The 17,391-nt window shown below is 36.6% G+C and overlaps 1 protein-coding gene across 50 annotated transcripts in view; it reads right to left on the bottom strand.

Moving 5' to 3' along the window:
- Nucleotides 1-17,391, bottom strand: part of RBFOX1 (RNA binding fox-1 homolog 1) — a 910,365-nt gene that overhangs the window by 263,928 nt on the left and 629,046 nt on the right. For 17 of the 50 annotated variants that reach the window (XM_074599156.1, XM_074599147.1, XM_074599144.1 and 14 more), the window contains one exon: nucleotides 1,836-1,990. The exons of the other annotated variants lie outside the window; for them this stretch is intronic. The gene's annotated coding sequence lies outside the window, so the exon portion shown is untranslated. The remainder of the gene's footprint in view (nucleotides 1-1,835; nucleotides 1,991-17,391) is intronic. 50 annotated transcript variants of the gene reach the window in all.

The following is a 17,391-nucleotide window of genomic DNA, read 5'->3' on the forward strand; positions in this document are numbered from 1 at the left end:
ACTTTCCCAGATAACTAATTGCAGACAAGATTTGATGCGATATTCAATTACTTAATGTCACATTTTGACCATCGTGAAAGGTTTTCAGTAATTGATTCTCATGCATCAAGGCAGCCATGTTGCACGATTGCGAAATCTACCTTCGCAGCTGCATGTTGGTCCTTGCTACTGCCAGCCTTAAACCATTTCTAACTTTAGATGTTGAATTGTGACCCTCTATGATGCTCTTTTGAGAGGCTGCCAATGAAGACAGCAATTGTCACATGATGAAGCGATGCTTACCTAGTTCCATCTCCTGTTACAGAATTGCTTCACTTCTCTGTTGGGGATAATGCTGTTCACACTGGTTATCTGACTACACTTAGCTATTAATCATATTTCTTGCTCTTTTCTTATTAAGCAACAGAGCCCTGCAGTTTAATTATTAAGCACACAGTAGGCTGTCACATCGTGGGTTTTGCCAAAAGATTTTCATAAATTCCAATACAAAACCTGTTATTAACTTCCATATAGAAATATATAAACAAAAGGTATATATGAGAAAGCGAGTTGCCATTACAACTCATTTATAAGTATCTCATTTCTAAAAAGACGTTCATTTTAACTATTTACCTATTTGTTTGGTCTAACAGAGTAAGCTGTATTTGAAGAGAAAGATCTCTTTCACCTAGGAATGGAGATTATAAAATGGATTCTGCAAGCTTTACTCAAATGACTCCAGCGGGACAACTGACATACATAAGGATTGTTAAATTGCTCTGTAAAATACCCAGTCGGTTTTTTGTTTCAGCATTTATGTACTTGATAAGATGCTAGAAACCCTAAAGAACAAGATGATTTGTACAGGGAAACACAGGCTCGAGGGAAGCTTTTCTGTGATCTGTTTTGGGACAGTTTTTGCTTAACTTTTTCATTAATTATTTTGGCACAAGGCAACATGCTGATGAAGTTCCTGATGACATAAAGTTGGAAGGTACTGTCAAGACTGAGAAGGATAAGAATATTATATAGAAAGAATTGCTCAGCCTTACTGTCTGCATTAATAGAAATGGGATGATATTCAGTAATACAAAACATAAGGTCATACTTCTGCTAGTAACAGAAACTTCAGTTCTAAACTCAGGAGGAAGAAAAGCAGGAACTTATTGCATCTGTTTAAGGAATTTGAGCTGTAAGTGTGATGCAACTATGAAGCGGAAAATTATCAGTATTTCCTAATTAATTTTATTTCTCAATTAATTTATTAGAGGTACTTCCAAAAGCACACAGTTCTCTTCATCCACATTAATTAAAAAAAAAAAGAGGTCAAATTAAACTACAACAAACGTAGAGAAAGTCCCTTTTGTGTTGTTCAGGGGAACAGAGCAACTACATTGTAACAGCAACCTAAGAAAGTTCGATTTTTTTTTTTTTTTTTTAATCATGACCAAACAATTTATGAACAGGGAAGAAAACAGTAGGAGCAAGATACTGGTTTAAGCTAAGGACAATCCTGACACTAAAAATCAAGAAAAACTAGTTATGAATAAATTTAGGTTGAAAATATTTTTTCAATTTATTTTTTAAAAGTATTTTGGTGTCGGCTAAGTGAGGGTCTAGAACAGCCTTCCAAATCCACAGTAACAAAAAAGGATAGCTTATAAAAGAAAATTAAATTATGCCGATAGCAGTGTTAGTCTGAACACAGCAACTTATAGGAGGACCCTTCCAGTCCTTTGCAAGTAGTATAAACATTCAAGAATAATGAAAATATCAAACGTCTAAAAAGCATTTATATTTACTACATTGCAAATTGTAATATATAAAAATATATTTTGAAAATAAGCTGTAGTTACCTGTTTTAATGAAAGGATGCTTTGCTTGCCTCACTATAACAACATGCTTCTAAATGTATAGCCGTATGGCACTCCAAATCCAAGCTCTGACTTTCTGGTTGGGCTCTTTGATGATGTCCCATGTGTGCACCAGCTACCTAAGTTCGCACAAACCTCTGTGAATCAAAACCACAGAAGTACAATACAGCTTTACTCGCATCTCCGCCCCATGCCAAAGTCTGAACTTACGCCAATGCAACTACATCAGCTTCACCAGTTTATACCAACAAATTTGTTCTCCCTCCCAACCACAGAAAAATGAAATTTGTCTTGTTTTACAGTTCACCATTAGTTAGCATTAACGGTCACTCCTGTTCTGCAAGAATATATTGAATACAGGAAATTTGACCATAAAGAGTGCTGAGGACTTAGAGAATAAACCAGAAGAGTATTAAATATCCCAATAATTCTGTTTCCCTTTAGCAGGACCTCTAGCATGATTAAGGTTAAGCATGAGCCTAAACGTTTTTGCTAGGACAAACCAGAACGGTCAGTACTATGCACATCAATCATCTGTCTGAAGCCACTGATGGTGACAGGACTTACTTCCTCCCTACTCCGGGATTGTTACTCCCTGCAAAAAATTAAGTATGCGTGTGGGTGGAAAAGGGGAGATCATCTATCTTAAATAACTATACAGTTTTCACTTCCATTACATTATAGAAAATAATGCTGTTAGGAAAAAAAAAAAAAGACATGCTAAGCCATTTTCAGTATGCTAATGGAAGGCATGTTTCTTTCAGCTGTTTCCAAACCCATATATTTCTTTTTCTCATTAAAAATTTTCAAGGATTTTCTGAAACTGAAAACTGATTTTAAAAGTGGAAGACAAGAGAAAAGAACAAGAAAATAGATGAACAAATAAAATATACAATCTTACTTGTTTCATTTCCACAGAATTTTGCTAAAAGGCATATATTATTTATGAAAATGAATCTGCAGTTTTAAAAATTAACAGCAATATAAGAATTCAGTCACATTGGAATGAAAACTCCCAGGTGAGAATACCTGAATCATAGCTAAGAAGCTCATGCAATACCTTTTTTAAACTTGTTAATTAAAGACTATTTTTGCACCAATAATACAATGCATTATTTGAATTGGTTAATGTAAGAGACTATAATTATTCTACACAGAAATTGACTGAACAATCGAACTTCCAAAATCTGACAGGGTAGTCCTGTTATGAACTTGCCTCCTAGACAGAAGCTGGTTTTAAAGGTGAACAGCACAGATTAAGCAAGCTAAGGTGGCATTAGAAGGTCGCAAAATACATAAGTATTTCAGGTCCAACAGTCTAATGCCATAATTTTATATTTCAGCACAGAACCAAAGCTACTGACAGGAGTGTTCCAATAGTGATTTCACTGCGGACTTGCTAAAAAGTAATTTGAAATGGGAAAGAAATGGAGACCGCTGTACAGTACAGATGCACACAGAAAGAAATAAAGCCAGAAGTATGCCTGAAAACTGGGTTATGCATTCAGGCAGAACAAGAAAAATGATGATGATGCAAGAAGGGACAAGGTTTTGATCCCACTTGCATATAATACCCAAATGGTGCATTAGACAACGACCAAAATATTCCCACAGGCAAAGGCAGATGTCTGGTTTTGCTATGGTTCAAGGTAAAAAAAGACTTTAGCAACTTCCTTGGAGCCACATTGCCTTGAAAAGACAGATCCCTGCAATGCGGTCATCAGACAATCAATGATGTATGCTCTAATCAGATCCTGACAGAAGTAATTTATTTAGAACATCCTTCTGCCAAATAATTAATTCTTCTTAATACCTATATCTAGTTCAAAATACTACAAACAATGGTTCTTCCAAATGCTACGCAACACCAATGAACTTCAAATAATTTCTACTTCATTCCAACATTGGCCTAACCTTCCCATCTCATAGATCATAAATAATTCAGGTACCACTTTGGCACCCTCTTCATAGCTTATGCTACATCATATTTGATTCCTTAAACTCTTCTTCAAGCCTCCCATTTTCTGGCCACCTTTCCTATTCTACAGAGGCTCTCAATTTTCTCTTTAAGATTTCTCAGTGTTTTCTGGTAAAGGAAAACCCAGAACCGAGAGGATAAAGTAGTTTCCAAATCTCCTGGCAGTTTCCATCACAGCAACTTTAGATTATCGTCCCTAAAGAAGTATTACCAGATCAGTACCATGCATACTCTAAAAGAGAAGGTGAGCTGCTATTGATTAGTATTGCGTGAGGTAAGTAGACCCAGGCATTAAATGAAATACTGGTAAATAGAAAAAGCTGTCCTGCGTGCCTTCCCCCACCCTCCCAACCATGACTGCTGCCACTTTATAACTACTGCACTTGTCTTTCAAAGACTATTTCTACCTTTCTGCAAAAACCCTTTGGGACCAAAGGCTCTTCAAGGGCACCAGAAGCACTATCCAGACTTGACCCCTGTCCTCAGCTGACTCAATCCACTCTTCTCACCAAAGCCTGAAGTACATATAGGAGCTCTTCATACCAAGTATCAATTCCCCAGCCAACTTCTATTATACTTAACAGTAGAACCAAAATACAATGTGGAAATTTTAGTGACTTTTAAAGTAGAAAACATCACATATACAAAGCAAAGGTAACTACTGATCTCATACTGATACAAGCATGGTGGCTATCAGAGTTTGTCGAGTTTATTAAGCATCTCAGTTTACACTAGTGTATAGGGCAAAGCTATAGAAACTGTTTATAACAGAGAGCTCACCTTTTTCAACTATGTGAAACACTTGTGGGATACAGCATGTTTGGTATTAACACATTTTTCTTCCAAACAAAGTTTCTATTTGAAAATTAGATTAGCTCGTAGGAGCAATTTACATCTAGCTGCGGTTCAAGATGAACCTAGCTGATTCTTTCATTCAGAAACCAACAATGCTTCTGTTCCACTGAAGTTCAACTTTCTAGCCTTTTTCTTTTAAATGTACAACGGTGGCAAATTTAGAGACTTCAAAGAGAAATAATTACAGTCCTGCTGACAACAAGAGCTTAAGACAGAATCACCTCACATAAAAACTTAGGAAGCATGTTTGGGAAACAAATTTGTAGCCCTAGAAAAATCAAGGCTTTCCCATTATAGGCCAGTTTGGTTTTACATTTTTTGAAGTGCAGTATCTCAGCAGATGTTGATCTCTGACTACATGGCCAATACCTTTTCTTTGGTTTGACTAACTCTGAAATTTTTTTTGTTGTCAGTACTGTGCATTGATTCACCTGCTGCTCTAGTGTCTCACTGGCTAAAGAATGGCATGTTTACTTTGCATTTCTTTTGGAATGCTCCCATAAAGATCAATTCTCCTTTCTCTCCATGCATTGCCCCACAACACATCCTTTTACTACCTCAGCAACTACGCAGTACTTGTCATCACCATCAAGGGTTCACTTCAGCCTATTCCTACCCTAGCTACTACTGGGAACAACTGAAAGATTCACTTTTTCAGGAACGTGTGAAGGCAGAGATTTTTTCATAAATAGCTTGCCCTCTTCTACATCCGTAGAAACCTCCATTCCCGCTTAGACTAGAGTGCTAGAGATATGCATTTGTCTCCTGAGAGCAGATAGAGCGATTTACCCTTCAGGGAGTTGCAAAACACATTCACTTACACAGGCAATAAACGTGCTAGAGAGAGGAAGGTGGTTAAAAAAAAAAAAATGGAGTTAAGGGATGCCTCTGCAGCCAGACTTCCCTTTGGCTACCATAGAAACGTAAGGACCTGTCACCATCCATACATATCATGGCACAAAGCTGGAGAACAATCTGTGAACCCCTACCCCCTGAAGAAACAAACAAATAGCTTTGAGTGCCTTTTGACTTATCTGTGTTTTCATATGAATTAGAAAAATTCTGAATCGCAATCAGATTTGTCTTTTTGTGCCAGCATTCGTGTCAAAATTAAACCAGGATGAATCTGGGAATTTATTTAATGTGGGAAGAAGAATAACATTAGACTAATGCAAGAAGTCACACAGAAAATCATCTTCTAAAGCTACAAAAGGTGGTGTAGTACATATGGTGATACAAGCCATTTGTAGGGCAAGCTGCTTCAATCAACAGCTCTGTGGCTCTGTACTCTCTGGCTCTAGTTTCTGTAACTCTATTGTCCTGGACCACTCAGAAAATTCAGCTGCAAAACTGGACAAAAATACTATTGCTTTAACTACCAAGAGTTGATTTTGACATGCATACGTTACTACTTATTCATAACACAGAAGATGTGTTGCAAAGGCCCTCTCTATGTTTCTTACATCTTAATGAGCACTGCATTGTTTTCCTTTTCTTACAGGGCTCCTTACTGTTTTATTAACATAACTCCCCTTGGCTGGAGAACACACCAAATCAGTGGTAGTTTCACTACTGGCTTCTTTGAGAACAAACTCTTTCCTGTCTCCAGGCAACTTCAGATATCTTTCACTACTCTGCTCTTGAGTTTATCTGCCATTTCTTAAAAGGCTGAGATAAGCCTCCAACCTACGTGAAGCTAAGCAGTTTTGAAAACTTTGTATGAGATGTATAACAGACATTTTCAAGATCTCATGTATGTTTGACATCATGACATTACACAGCCAGACTACTGAAAATGACATACATCTTCCAGTGACATGATAAGCAGTATCACAAGTATCTTTATTTTAAAATAGACAGGCGCTATGGATGTACTTCGCAAAATACGTATTACTATCATACTTTCACATATCTTCCTTAATCGCATTCACTTATTCTTCTCTTTCATGTGCTGGATATAAGATGCCCAAGAAGTATATATTTTTGCACGTATTTTGCCAACAGGTAGGAGCAAGCTGTAATCTTCCCCTTGGAGTACGTTCATTTGCAAATATGGACGAGCAGCAACAAAATATATTTTTCCTTGCAAATCAGGAACAGACTGACTTCTAATCAATATCCACTCTTAATGAACCCTATTGATATACCCAAGCAATGGCCATGATAGATCACCATCCATTCCACACAGGAATTTTGCTAATACTTGAGCAGACAACCAGTCTCACTCAGTATCAGTTCACAGCCATCTTTGTGTTGACACCAACATGCACAAAACAAAATCTCAGGAATATAACAGTGTATTCTAGACAATTCTAGACACATAGACAAGCCAAATGTGTGTCACTGTCATCTATCAGGGTTTGGTTGTGTGGAGATGATAGACAGCCACATGTTTTTATTGCCAAATCTGCTCAGACAGACTTCTCTCTATTGCTGTAGTCAGGCTACTCTGACTACTGTATCACAGGAAGCTATGACTTCTTCTTGACCCCAATTAGCACATTCATTATTCATCAAATTACAGTTTTCATTTGCTTCCCTTGGGAACAGCAAAGTATCACTGTGAGGATCTTTCAATACAACTTCACCCCCTTAATACACACGGGATTTGCTGACAAGTAACAGCTACACATTCCCCTGAGTAAAGTTCATATTAATAGGACTGCATGGTGAATCATGAGATGGTATTAAATCATGCCTCCTGCCTGTATAAATACATCATTCAAGCACCCTACTATGCCAAGTGCAATGGTTTGATTGCAGAAACCAGCATAGGGTAGATATCCTAAGTGAGCAGGGTGCCTTGGAGAAATAACCTATTCAAACCCCAAATAATAAAGACCCTACAGGTCTTTAAAGGGATCAGAGGGAATTTTTGTTCAGAACTGACAAGCTTCATATTCTCCGGAGATGAAATATCAAGACTCAAAGGTATCAGATGAAACGCAAGCTATAATTCAGCCTATACAAGACATCAGCAATAGTTTTTAAGTACCGAAGTTTAGCTAAGAACTACAAGCTAGGAGCATGAGTCAGGAAGGATTTGGCTGAAAGCATCAGAAGGCACAGTTGATAGGAAGTTTGCCTCCAAATCTGAATACCACATAGTTAAAGCTTTTTCAACTTTATTGCTACTTTATGTCTGAAGTCAGTTCAGTCTCATAGGTGTCTGCCAATAAAATTGTTTTGATATACACTTAATCCCATGTTCAGCAATTCAGCCACCGCTCCTAAACTCAGTCTGATGTCTTACAGGTAGCTGCTGTGCACGGCCAGCACAGCACAGATCCAGCCAACAGATTACATAGCACAGGAGTACCTGCATTTTCCTGAGATGGGTTGGATCTCTTCTGCCCATAGATTGACGGTCTGGGACTGAGGTCAGGTCAATGTGAGTGGTACTCTCTGCAGGCACCTTCATGTAAACAGCTAATACACAGGAAAACTACTTTAAAAGAACAAAGTTCCCTGGATTAAGCGTCAACAAAACTTCCTGGTTATACAGTAAATAGATCTCCCCCTAAATATTTTCTTTCCTCCCCTTTCCCAAGACCTCTTAGACAATATTCTACTTATTCATTATACATTCTGGTCCTAAATAACTATTCTGTTAAACAGGTGATTTTCTTCAGCAACCACAGTGGACACTGAATTCACGTGAATTTTCTAATTCTAATGTTCTATGATTTCTAATGTTATCTCTTACGACAACATCTCCAGGACAATGTAAACCTATGGGGATAGTGCTACTGATCAGCATAACAGAAGACAACAGAATAAGCATCAAAGAACAGAAACCCATAACACTGTTGTATCAATGCCAGATGATAGGAGCCTTTCCTGTCATCCACTTAGCAACTTTCTTAGTTTTGGTTAATTCCTTCGATATTAGAAGGGAATAAAGAAAGGTCGGCCTTTTTAATCTCACCTTCATTTAGGTTTTAATCAACCTTTGTCAGTGCCCCTGAGCGCACCAGCAAAGGACTGATGTAAATTTGTGTAGAGAAGGACAATAGAAGAGGATTACTTCTATTTTTATTGAAATCGGTGCTTTAGCTGATATTAAGGTCATTAGTTGGACCAGTAAGATTTTATTGCCGCAAGAAACAAGACAAAGAGTACACAGACCCCTTCTAAGACTCGAGGTGTGCCCAGTTCTCCTGCAGTGTAACATAAGAGGATCAGACACAAAAAATTTAACTCAAACTCTTTGAATGAGAGCATCTTACCTTTTCTCAAGGTTTTTCAATAGTGATCTGTGCCTACCCAGAAGAAATGCAACCCATTATACTGTTTAGTAAAAAAGCAAGCCACTAAAATGCATGTTACTGAACAAAAGGAACAAATGAAAATAAGAAATGTAATATTCCCCTACAAGTTTTGACTAGTGTTGCTCAACAAACATGAGCTGCACTGAAAGTTCACATCCTGTTGACCCCACAGACATAACTTTTTTTTAGCTTCCTTCATGAATCTGTGAAAATAACACTTTTGCTTAAGAGTTTACATAAAGCAGTTTCAAAGTTCATTTTCTGCTGGAAGTAGGCACACACCACTTGTATAATTTTAGTGTAAATAAGCACTTAAAACTATTGTCAAGGAAGAATACGATGATGAGAGAAAATGCACATAAACTGTATGATGCAATAATTTTGAAGCAAAGCCAAGGATAATAAGGTGTGTTGATCTACCCCAGCAGAAATTATGATCCTGATTTTCTGTCCCATTAAAATCCATCTCTGCATTGGATACTAGAAAAAAGCCTGTGACTGCTCCATTCCCACACATGCATTTGAAGACACCTGCATGGTTTGCTTGGTTGTATAGAAACACACGTTTGTTTATAATGAGCAGTTCCTAAGAGACACACCCTACCAAACCATTTAGCAAAAAAAAAAAACATTATAGAAAAATAAAACCAAACAAAACTACAGTTCCTCCCCCTACCACGCAGTGGGTTTCTGGAAACACCTTGAAAACAAAGTTCCCTACAAACAGCATTACCCTGGCACTCCTTTGTTTTTAGAAAACTCTATTTAGAAGTTCCTGTTTGAGCTTCCATTTGTCACACTTGTGGGGAGTCAAAACTGCAAGTGTGATCCTCCAGATCTATCGAGGAGCATTTACTGACACTTGAAGGAACTGATTTGAAATCCCTGGTTTATTGTTTACATCTTTTGCTGCTGATTCACATGGATAGGTGAGAGGGAGATTATAAGGTATTTCTAACAAGCGCTCGGCACAAAAAAGTGAGGTATTTTCAATCTATGCTAACATCTGAATGCCATTTTGCAAAATGACATTTAAACAAGCAAGCACCTGGAACATAAGTCCATCATGAGTTAATAATGCATACTTTCCTGAGTAACTATGCTTATACTTTTTTTCCCTTTGAATTTAGTTCTTTATGTATATACAAAAGGTAGTTTAGTTCATCTTAAAATGATATTGAACAACTTCATTTCAATGGAAAACCCCTGTACATAAATCCACCACATTAAAAACATTTCAAAGGCCTCAAATGTACACAATGTAAGAAACAGCTATAGATAGCTGTAGCTCTAGAACAGCATACAGTGGCAGCTCAAAAGCCACGAAAACACTACAAACTCATGTTCTTCCTGAAGCGTTCTTAATAGGTGACTTTCTGCAATGATAAAAGCTACAGAAGGCCTCATTTTAGTATTTGTTTATCATTAGTATCTGGAAAAATTTCCTTCTACATTTTATTTTTGAGGGAAAACCAATCACGTGCTGTGTAGTTGGAATTTTTCAGTGATTTACCTTCATCCATCCATCCAGAGTACAGTGGACATCAGTGTTAGAGAAAAAAACCACAACTTAGAACAGCTGACAGTATGTTGAAACAAAAGCAAAAAATTCAAAACAGATAATAAAACAAGCACTCTTCCAACAGGAAATCCATTTGTAGAAGAGTCAAGTTCAACAGTGTTGTCTCCCTGCTGGTACAGTGCAACTTCTCGTGGCAGGGGGTACTGGGGGCTGTTCTGCCCTGAGTGAGATCTGTGAGAGTAAGAGCAGTTTGAGCATTGCCTTCCCCGACTGAGGCCCTCTGGCAAGAGTGTAAACTTTTACTTAAAAAGAATTCAAGTTAATTAATACTTTTTCTATAATCAGGAAGAGTTCATCAGTTGCTGTTTCAGTAATAAACAAAAGTTATTACAAATTTTTTATAGTAGTATTCACAACTCAAAAGCCTTATTTAAATATAAAAATGTATGGTGAAATCAATTTAGTAGCGGTGAAATCAACTTAACCCACGTATTATGAACTAGAAATTCACTATTAAATGAAAACTGCCCGAGATCATAACTTTTTTTTTAACAGAGCAGCATTTATTCAACAAAAATAAAAGATTATTGTGCAAATACTAGACAGCTAATTACATAATGTACCTTTACAAAATTACATAATATGGGTGCAGCTTGTTTCCCTGTTTTCTGTTTGAAAAATAGATTGTTTAATAACCCATCAAAGCTATCTGTAAACCAAGGAAACAATAGAGCAGATGTTGACTGTTGTCTCGTGCCTCACAGACATAATTAAATACAATGAAACACTCAGGCACCCAAATAATAGAGGACAAACAAATACAAAAATGGTACTCTATAAACATAAACTTCATTTACTGGGCACCTGTCTTATATTAATCTGTGATATTTAAACCAGTGAGGAAAATGGTAAAGAAAGTATTTATCTGCCTTCAGACTACAGAACAAACTACAAACAAAAAATTCTTCTCACTAGTAAGTAGCTTTAACTTCCACAGTAGTGATTCCCACATTGTTGATTTTCATAAAGTGAACCACAGAGTGAACCATATTTTCTAATGTAGGAAAGCCAGGACAGGGCAGTCACATCTTTTGTAAGCAAAAGCTCCATGAATCAATGAGACTGAATGATCTGAACAGACTGAAAAAACAGCACTTGCTGTGTAATACAAAGTCTTAAGATTCCCCTGGAAAGCCAGATTCCCTCTAACTGCAAAACACGTTCCCTGTAATTATTTTCTACAACCCCCTTTTTCTAAAAACGTAAAAAAAGTAAAAAAAGATTAGATTCCCTAAGTATCAAATCGAGTGTTCGTTTTCTAGGAGAGTGTCCCACAACATTGTTTAATACTCTATTTCACATCAGAAATTGATAGCTTTTTAAAAAAATATCCTTCTTTATCTTAATTTCTATAATCAAATGTAGATACATATTGTCTTTAGGAGACATCAACATCAATCCACTATTTGAAAAGAATCATTATGTGAATTAATACAAAATTAAGTACCCAATCCTGCAGTTGCTATTAGGAGACAAAGTTTCCAGATTAAAAACAAAAATGCAACATTTGAAAATTAACACATTTATTGCAAAAGAAAATGGAAGGCTATTTTTGCTAATAAAAATTATCTTGATTTAAAATGATAAATGCTTTAATAAGTGTTTTTTTTTTTATTTTAGATAAATACAAAATCGTTTTGTTTACTGCAAAAATATTTTGCCTTTACATTTTATTTAGTTATTTCTGAGAAACAAGACAGGATATAATGTGATCTGCACCTCTTTATGTTAATAAAACCATGCTAGCCTCTTTCCATAGACAACACCACACCATAAAGCATAAATACCAAATGGAAAACAAATGGAAGTATAATGCCACTGTGAAGCAAACCAATCATCCCTAAAAGAGCCGAGATAGATCTCATCCAGTAGTTCATTCGTTCTTTATAGAAAAGAAATAAAAATATTCCTAGGTGAATCAGATTAAAAAAAAAAAGAAAACAGAAAAAAACCCAACCCACCCTCAGCAGCTCTGAAAGGTTGTAAAGCACTAAATTCCTTTGATTTATGAAGGCAGCATCCACTGCATTGAGCAAAACAACTCAGCATGCCGGGACCCTTTTCCCTGAAATTCCTTTATTAACACAACCTGGCTCTGCTAGTGAACAAAAGCAGTGGTGCGGTGTGTATAAATCATTAATACTATGCTGTGCAATGGCTGAATTTCCTGTGTGAGCTGGAAAGCCTTCCTGCACAATGGGGATTTTGGGGTTGGAATTGGCTGCTATGAAATGTACTTCATCATTCTCCGTGTTTGACGCTTCCCAATAGCTTTGTACTTTTCCTTTCCTTTTTCTCCCTCAAGCCCAGCAACTGCAATAGAAATTTATTGGATTTTATGTCTGCAAATAAAGGAAGCGAAAAGGAGGAAAGAAGCAAGGACGCCCATTTGGAAGGAGAATCCTTATCCTGAATTTAAAGACAGGCTGTGTTCAAATAAAATCTGCTACTAATGAATAACATTTGAATTTTTAAAATTTTTAGTTTACCCCTTCAAACTGAAAAAGAAACTGAAAAACCTACTGAAAGTGGGGTTAGTGTTACCAAGAAAAAAAATAAATAAAAAAAAATCAACTATCACTGAAAAGGTGACACTTTTCCAAATGAATTATTTTAGTTTGGTGGGGTTTTTTGGTTTGGTTTTTTTTTTATTTTTTATTTTTTATTTTAAGAGCAGGCAGAAAGAAGGCAATGTCTGGACACAAGGAACTCCTGAAGTTAGCTGTATCAGTGTTTTTACTTTAGGTGTACCAAAAATCTTTCCACAGAGCAACAGGCAGTTTCACGTGCATGCACTAAGTGTGGTATTTTAAGTGTAGCTGGAAAAGATGGTAGCAACAGGAAAGGACAAATTAATCAAAACTCCTGGAAATGCAATTTCTGAACACTCCTGTATTCTTGCAACAAAACACACTGAACTTGGATAGGGAACATCAAAACTAATTATCTTGCCTCTGAAGTACATGCAATACAACAACAACAAAACTGAATGTTTCTCAAACTTTGAAATGAAATAGCACATAGTCTTTATAAAACATTCTGCACTAAAATATTCCTTTTGGGGCTAGACTTAGAAAAACTAAGGAGTATGACAGAAAGAGTAACGCTGAAAAAGCAGTCTCAAACCATATGCTACCCATCAGGAAAAGTGACACACATTGTAAGGGTAACTAAGGATACAATCAGTCTTACAGCTAGGCCAGAGCATGATTCCAAAGGTATCAAGCATCAGCACCACCGACAAATGAATTTATTGCCATCTAAACAGTAAATATTTAAGACACCTGGAATGCAGTTTTGTAAAAGTGAACAAGCTAAAGCCAGAACAGGGAAACATTCCAGTGTGCCATTTTACACTTCTGCAGCCATCCAGCAGACTAAAGATTACAAGAATAAGCCTGCAATACATGCAGAAGTCCCTCTGCATTACACAATAATGACATTCTGAATGGAAATAAATGAAGCCCCTGCAGTGCTATTCTGTCAGCTTTTGAAAGTAAATAACTTCGCTTCTGACATGAGAGAGACATTTTTTTCCTCCTCCTGCCATATAGCATTAATTGAGCTATGCAGCCATGTAACATCCCAGAGATAGGAGTAATACATGACAAGGAAAAAAAGCTTAAGAAAGGAGGGGACACTCATTGGATATATGGGCTGCCTGACTTCTTTTCACCCCCAGATTTTCACACGAGCTCTGTTTTGACAAGATCTTATTCTCTGGGAGAACTTTTAGCACGTTTTTTTGTCTCCCTCTGTAATGCTTACTGAAACTTATTTCAAACAAATACTTAAATTCACACTGACTTATGAAAGACAGTGCCATCATGAAAACAGAACCTTATATTTTAAAGCTTCTTATTGCTCCTTGTTTGTGAAAAAAGTTCCATGCCTGTAATCAATACCTGAAATTAACTATTTCATTTATAAAAGACATTTAAAAAAGGTCATGGTAGAGATAATGAAGATAGCTCTAAAAGAAGAGGCTATGAGAATCAAACCCAAAGAAGTAGCCTTCGAAACTACATAATAATAATAAACGTTAGTGCAAGTCAGCAAGAAATTGAGGCAAGGCATATCATAAGTATATGCACACCTCACAAATATATATGAGATGATACTACTACCTTTATGCACAGTTACAAAAAAGGCATATTCAAGATGTTACAGATAGGAAGACCAACATTTTTTGGTGTGTCAAAAGGTAAATTTAAAAAACAGTCTAAGAGGAAAGCACTTGCATTCTTATTCATGAGCATCTGAACATCGTAAGTATTTAAATTCTAAAGTACCACACACTTTCTTTCCACATCTGGGGGAAAAATAAAAATCAGGGACACACTGTGAATGAAAAATAATTCAATGAATGCTTTAGTTCTTACTACAGTATCTAATTTTGATTCTGCATGTGTTCAACACAACGAGAAAGAGCAGGATCAAAACACAGCGAGATCTCTCCACAGCTGGAGCCTGCTATAGTGCAAAAGACTAAAGGCCCAACTACAACTAGTCAGGACACTATAGGCATTAGACATGCTATTTTCCCTAATTAAATTCACTGGGCTGCTGCACTGACAGAGTAGGAGGGGAAGCAAAATGTAAAAGAAGTCAATGGCGCTGCACCAGGCAACTCAGAAGTAAATGAGCAATGCTAGCAAAGAAATGACAGGAGTTCCTCAGGAGAGCTCTTCTACTACACATCACACTTTAAAACTTACAAATCAATTGCACATACACCTTTAAAAGGCAGGAAAGCTTGAAGGATTCTTAGAGGGTGTTGACTTCTCCTTTCCACTAACATTATTCTAACTCTATAAAGCAAAGTGATAAATTCTGTTGTCACAGTTCTCATCACTTTCATTTATAATATACTACCTACTAAATACTTCAAAAATATTTTAAACAATTAATATGAACATGATAATAGTATTTATTTACCAGTTCAGAAATACATCCATTGAAAAACAGAAAACCTCATAGTCTACTTTTGCATGGCTACTGGTCAAAAAATTCTAAACAAAGTGAATGAATTATCTACTGGTTGCCCTGAGAAAAGCCCCTGCTTAAATAGCCAACACACTTTCCTTGGCATAAAATACCACACCACATTTTTTTCCATAAAATAACCACCCATATACATATTTAGCAAATATCAATGAATAGTGACAATTTACGAATAGCTCACAGCAGAAAATCCAGCCATCACTTTTCAGCTGAAGCGTTATAAAAGGTTCAAAAAGCCCAGTTATAAAAACAAAGATTCTAAGCCAAAAACATTCACCTGCTTCTGCCACATGGAAGCTCCTTTGCAACTGCTCTTGCTCTTATGTTCCAAAGCAGCAAGTAACCTTATGTGATTCTGGTTGGTTGGGGATGGGGGGTGTGTGTGTGGGTGTTTGGGTTTTGGTTTTGGTGGGGTTTTTTTGCTGGTGTGTGGGTTTTTTTTTTTTCCCTCTAGTATTCAAAGAGGGAGTGCTTAACTAAAGCACCTCCTCTCGCTATTGTGAGAAGAGACTGACCTTGTTTGACAACGCTGTAGTTAAATGCCCCAAACTAGCTCTTATTCCAAGTACTGCTACAGCACTTGATCTTTAAGCCACTTCTCATTAGTCTCTGGAAAACAACAAAACAGCTCTTGTGAGACATGAAAACATTTAAATTTGTCTTGAATCAGAGGTGGAGTCTCAAATACCAGCTTCGAAGTTTATTGGTGAATACCAAATGATCTTATTTACCCTAATTAAGATAAACAGCACATCAAGACATCATTCCTTATTTCTGCATTAACAGTATTTCTGGATGCAACAATTACACCATCACTTTTTGAGGTCGGTTTCATTCATAAAATAAATTCCCTAAGGCTGCCACACTGCCCCCTTAAGTGCAAATGCACCCACACGATATTGGTTTTTACACAGTTATTCTTTTTTTTGTTTTAACAGAGTACTATAATTTAGCCGATAAAGTACAGGTTTTTACCCTACAAATATGAATAAACAAGCACTATGTTTCTCTTGGGGCAGCAAAGCTGGTTAAATGAATCAGAAACCCCTGAAAAGATTCCCTACCCTCAGTCCATCAGCTACTGGACAATTATTCAAGGCCCAGCTGTAAGAAAAACAGATGGTGAGTGAGCATTAGTAACGTGGGCTTCTTTTCACTCATGCAGTCATAAACAGAGGTTGTATGTTCTCATATGAAAATTGCCATGAAATAGCAGACTGAGGAACAAAATTGTGCAAAGACTCCAATTTGTAAGCTAACAGATGCTTAAAATTTTCACGAGCTAAAGTCAGATTAACTGATTTTACAGGAGAGGCACAGAGAGAGTGCTATAAATGGACTAGGTAAAGAAAGGGAGTGTTCTCATGATAGGTTTAAACAGTGTCATCATAAAACATCAGTTATTGAATTCAACTACCATACCTGATCCTTTGAAGACTCACTAAAGTATAAAGTGCAAAAGACACATCCTTAGAACTGTAACTGCAATGGTGGCATTCAGCAATTGATGTGCCTGTGCTCTATAAGAAAAAGGTAAACTGTATCCAGGAATTGTTCATCCATTTTAATTCTTTACACATTTTTACCACAAAGATAATCTGCTCTAATCCTTATTCCATTATTGACACTATTGACTACATCAATTGAAAATGCTACCAAATAAATCAACGTTGAATTAAGCCATGAAGAAAGAATGTGATAAAAAGTCTTTCAGACTCCTATAAATCATTGGATCCAGAAGCATGACATAAGTAACTGAGTGGGGAATTCAGCTTTTCTCCATAGTCATAATGCTTAAGGCCCAAATAAAATTACACTAATTTACCATGTAAGCACTAATGGAATAGC

Source organism: Larus michahellis, chromosome 8 (genome assembly GCF_964199755.1).
Source record: "Larus michahellis chromosome 8, bLarMic1.1, whole genome shotgun sequence".
In the NCBI taxonomy this organism is placed as follows: domain Eukaryota; kingdom Metazoa; phylum Chordata; class Aves; order Charadriiformes; family Laridae; genus Larus; species Larus michahellis.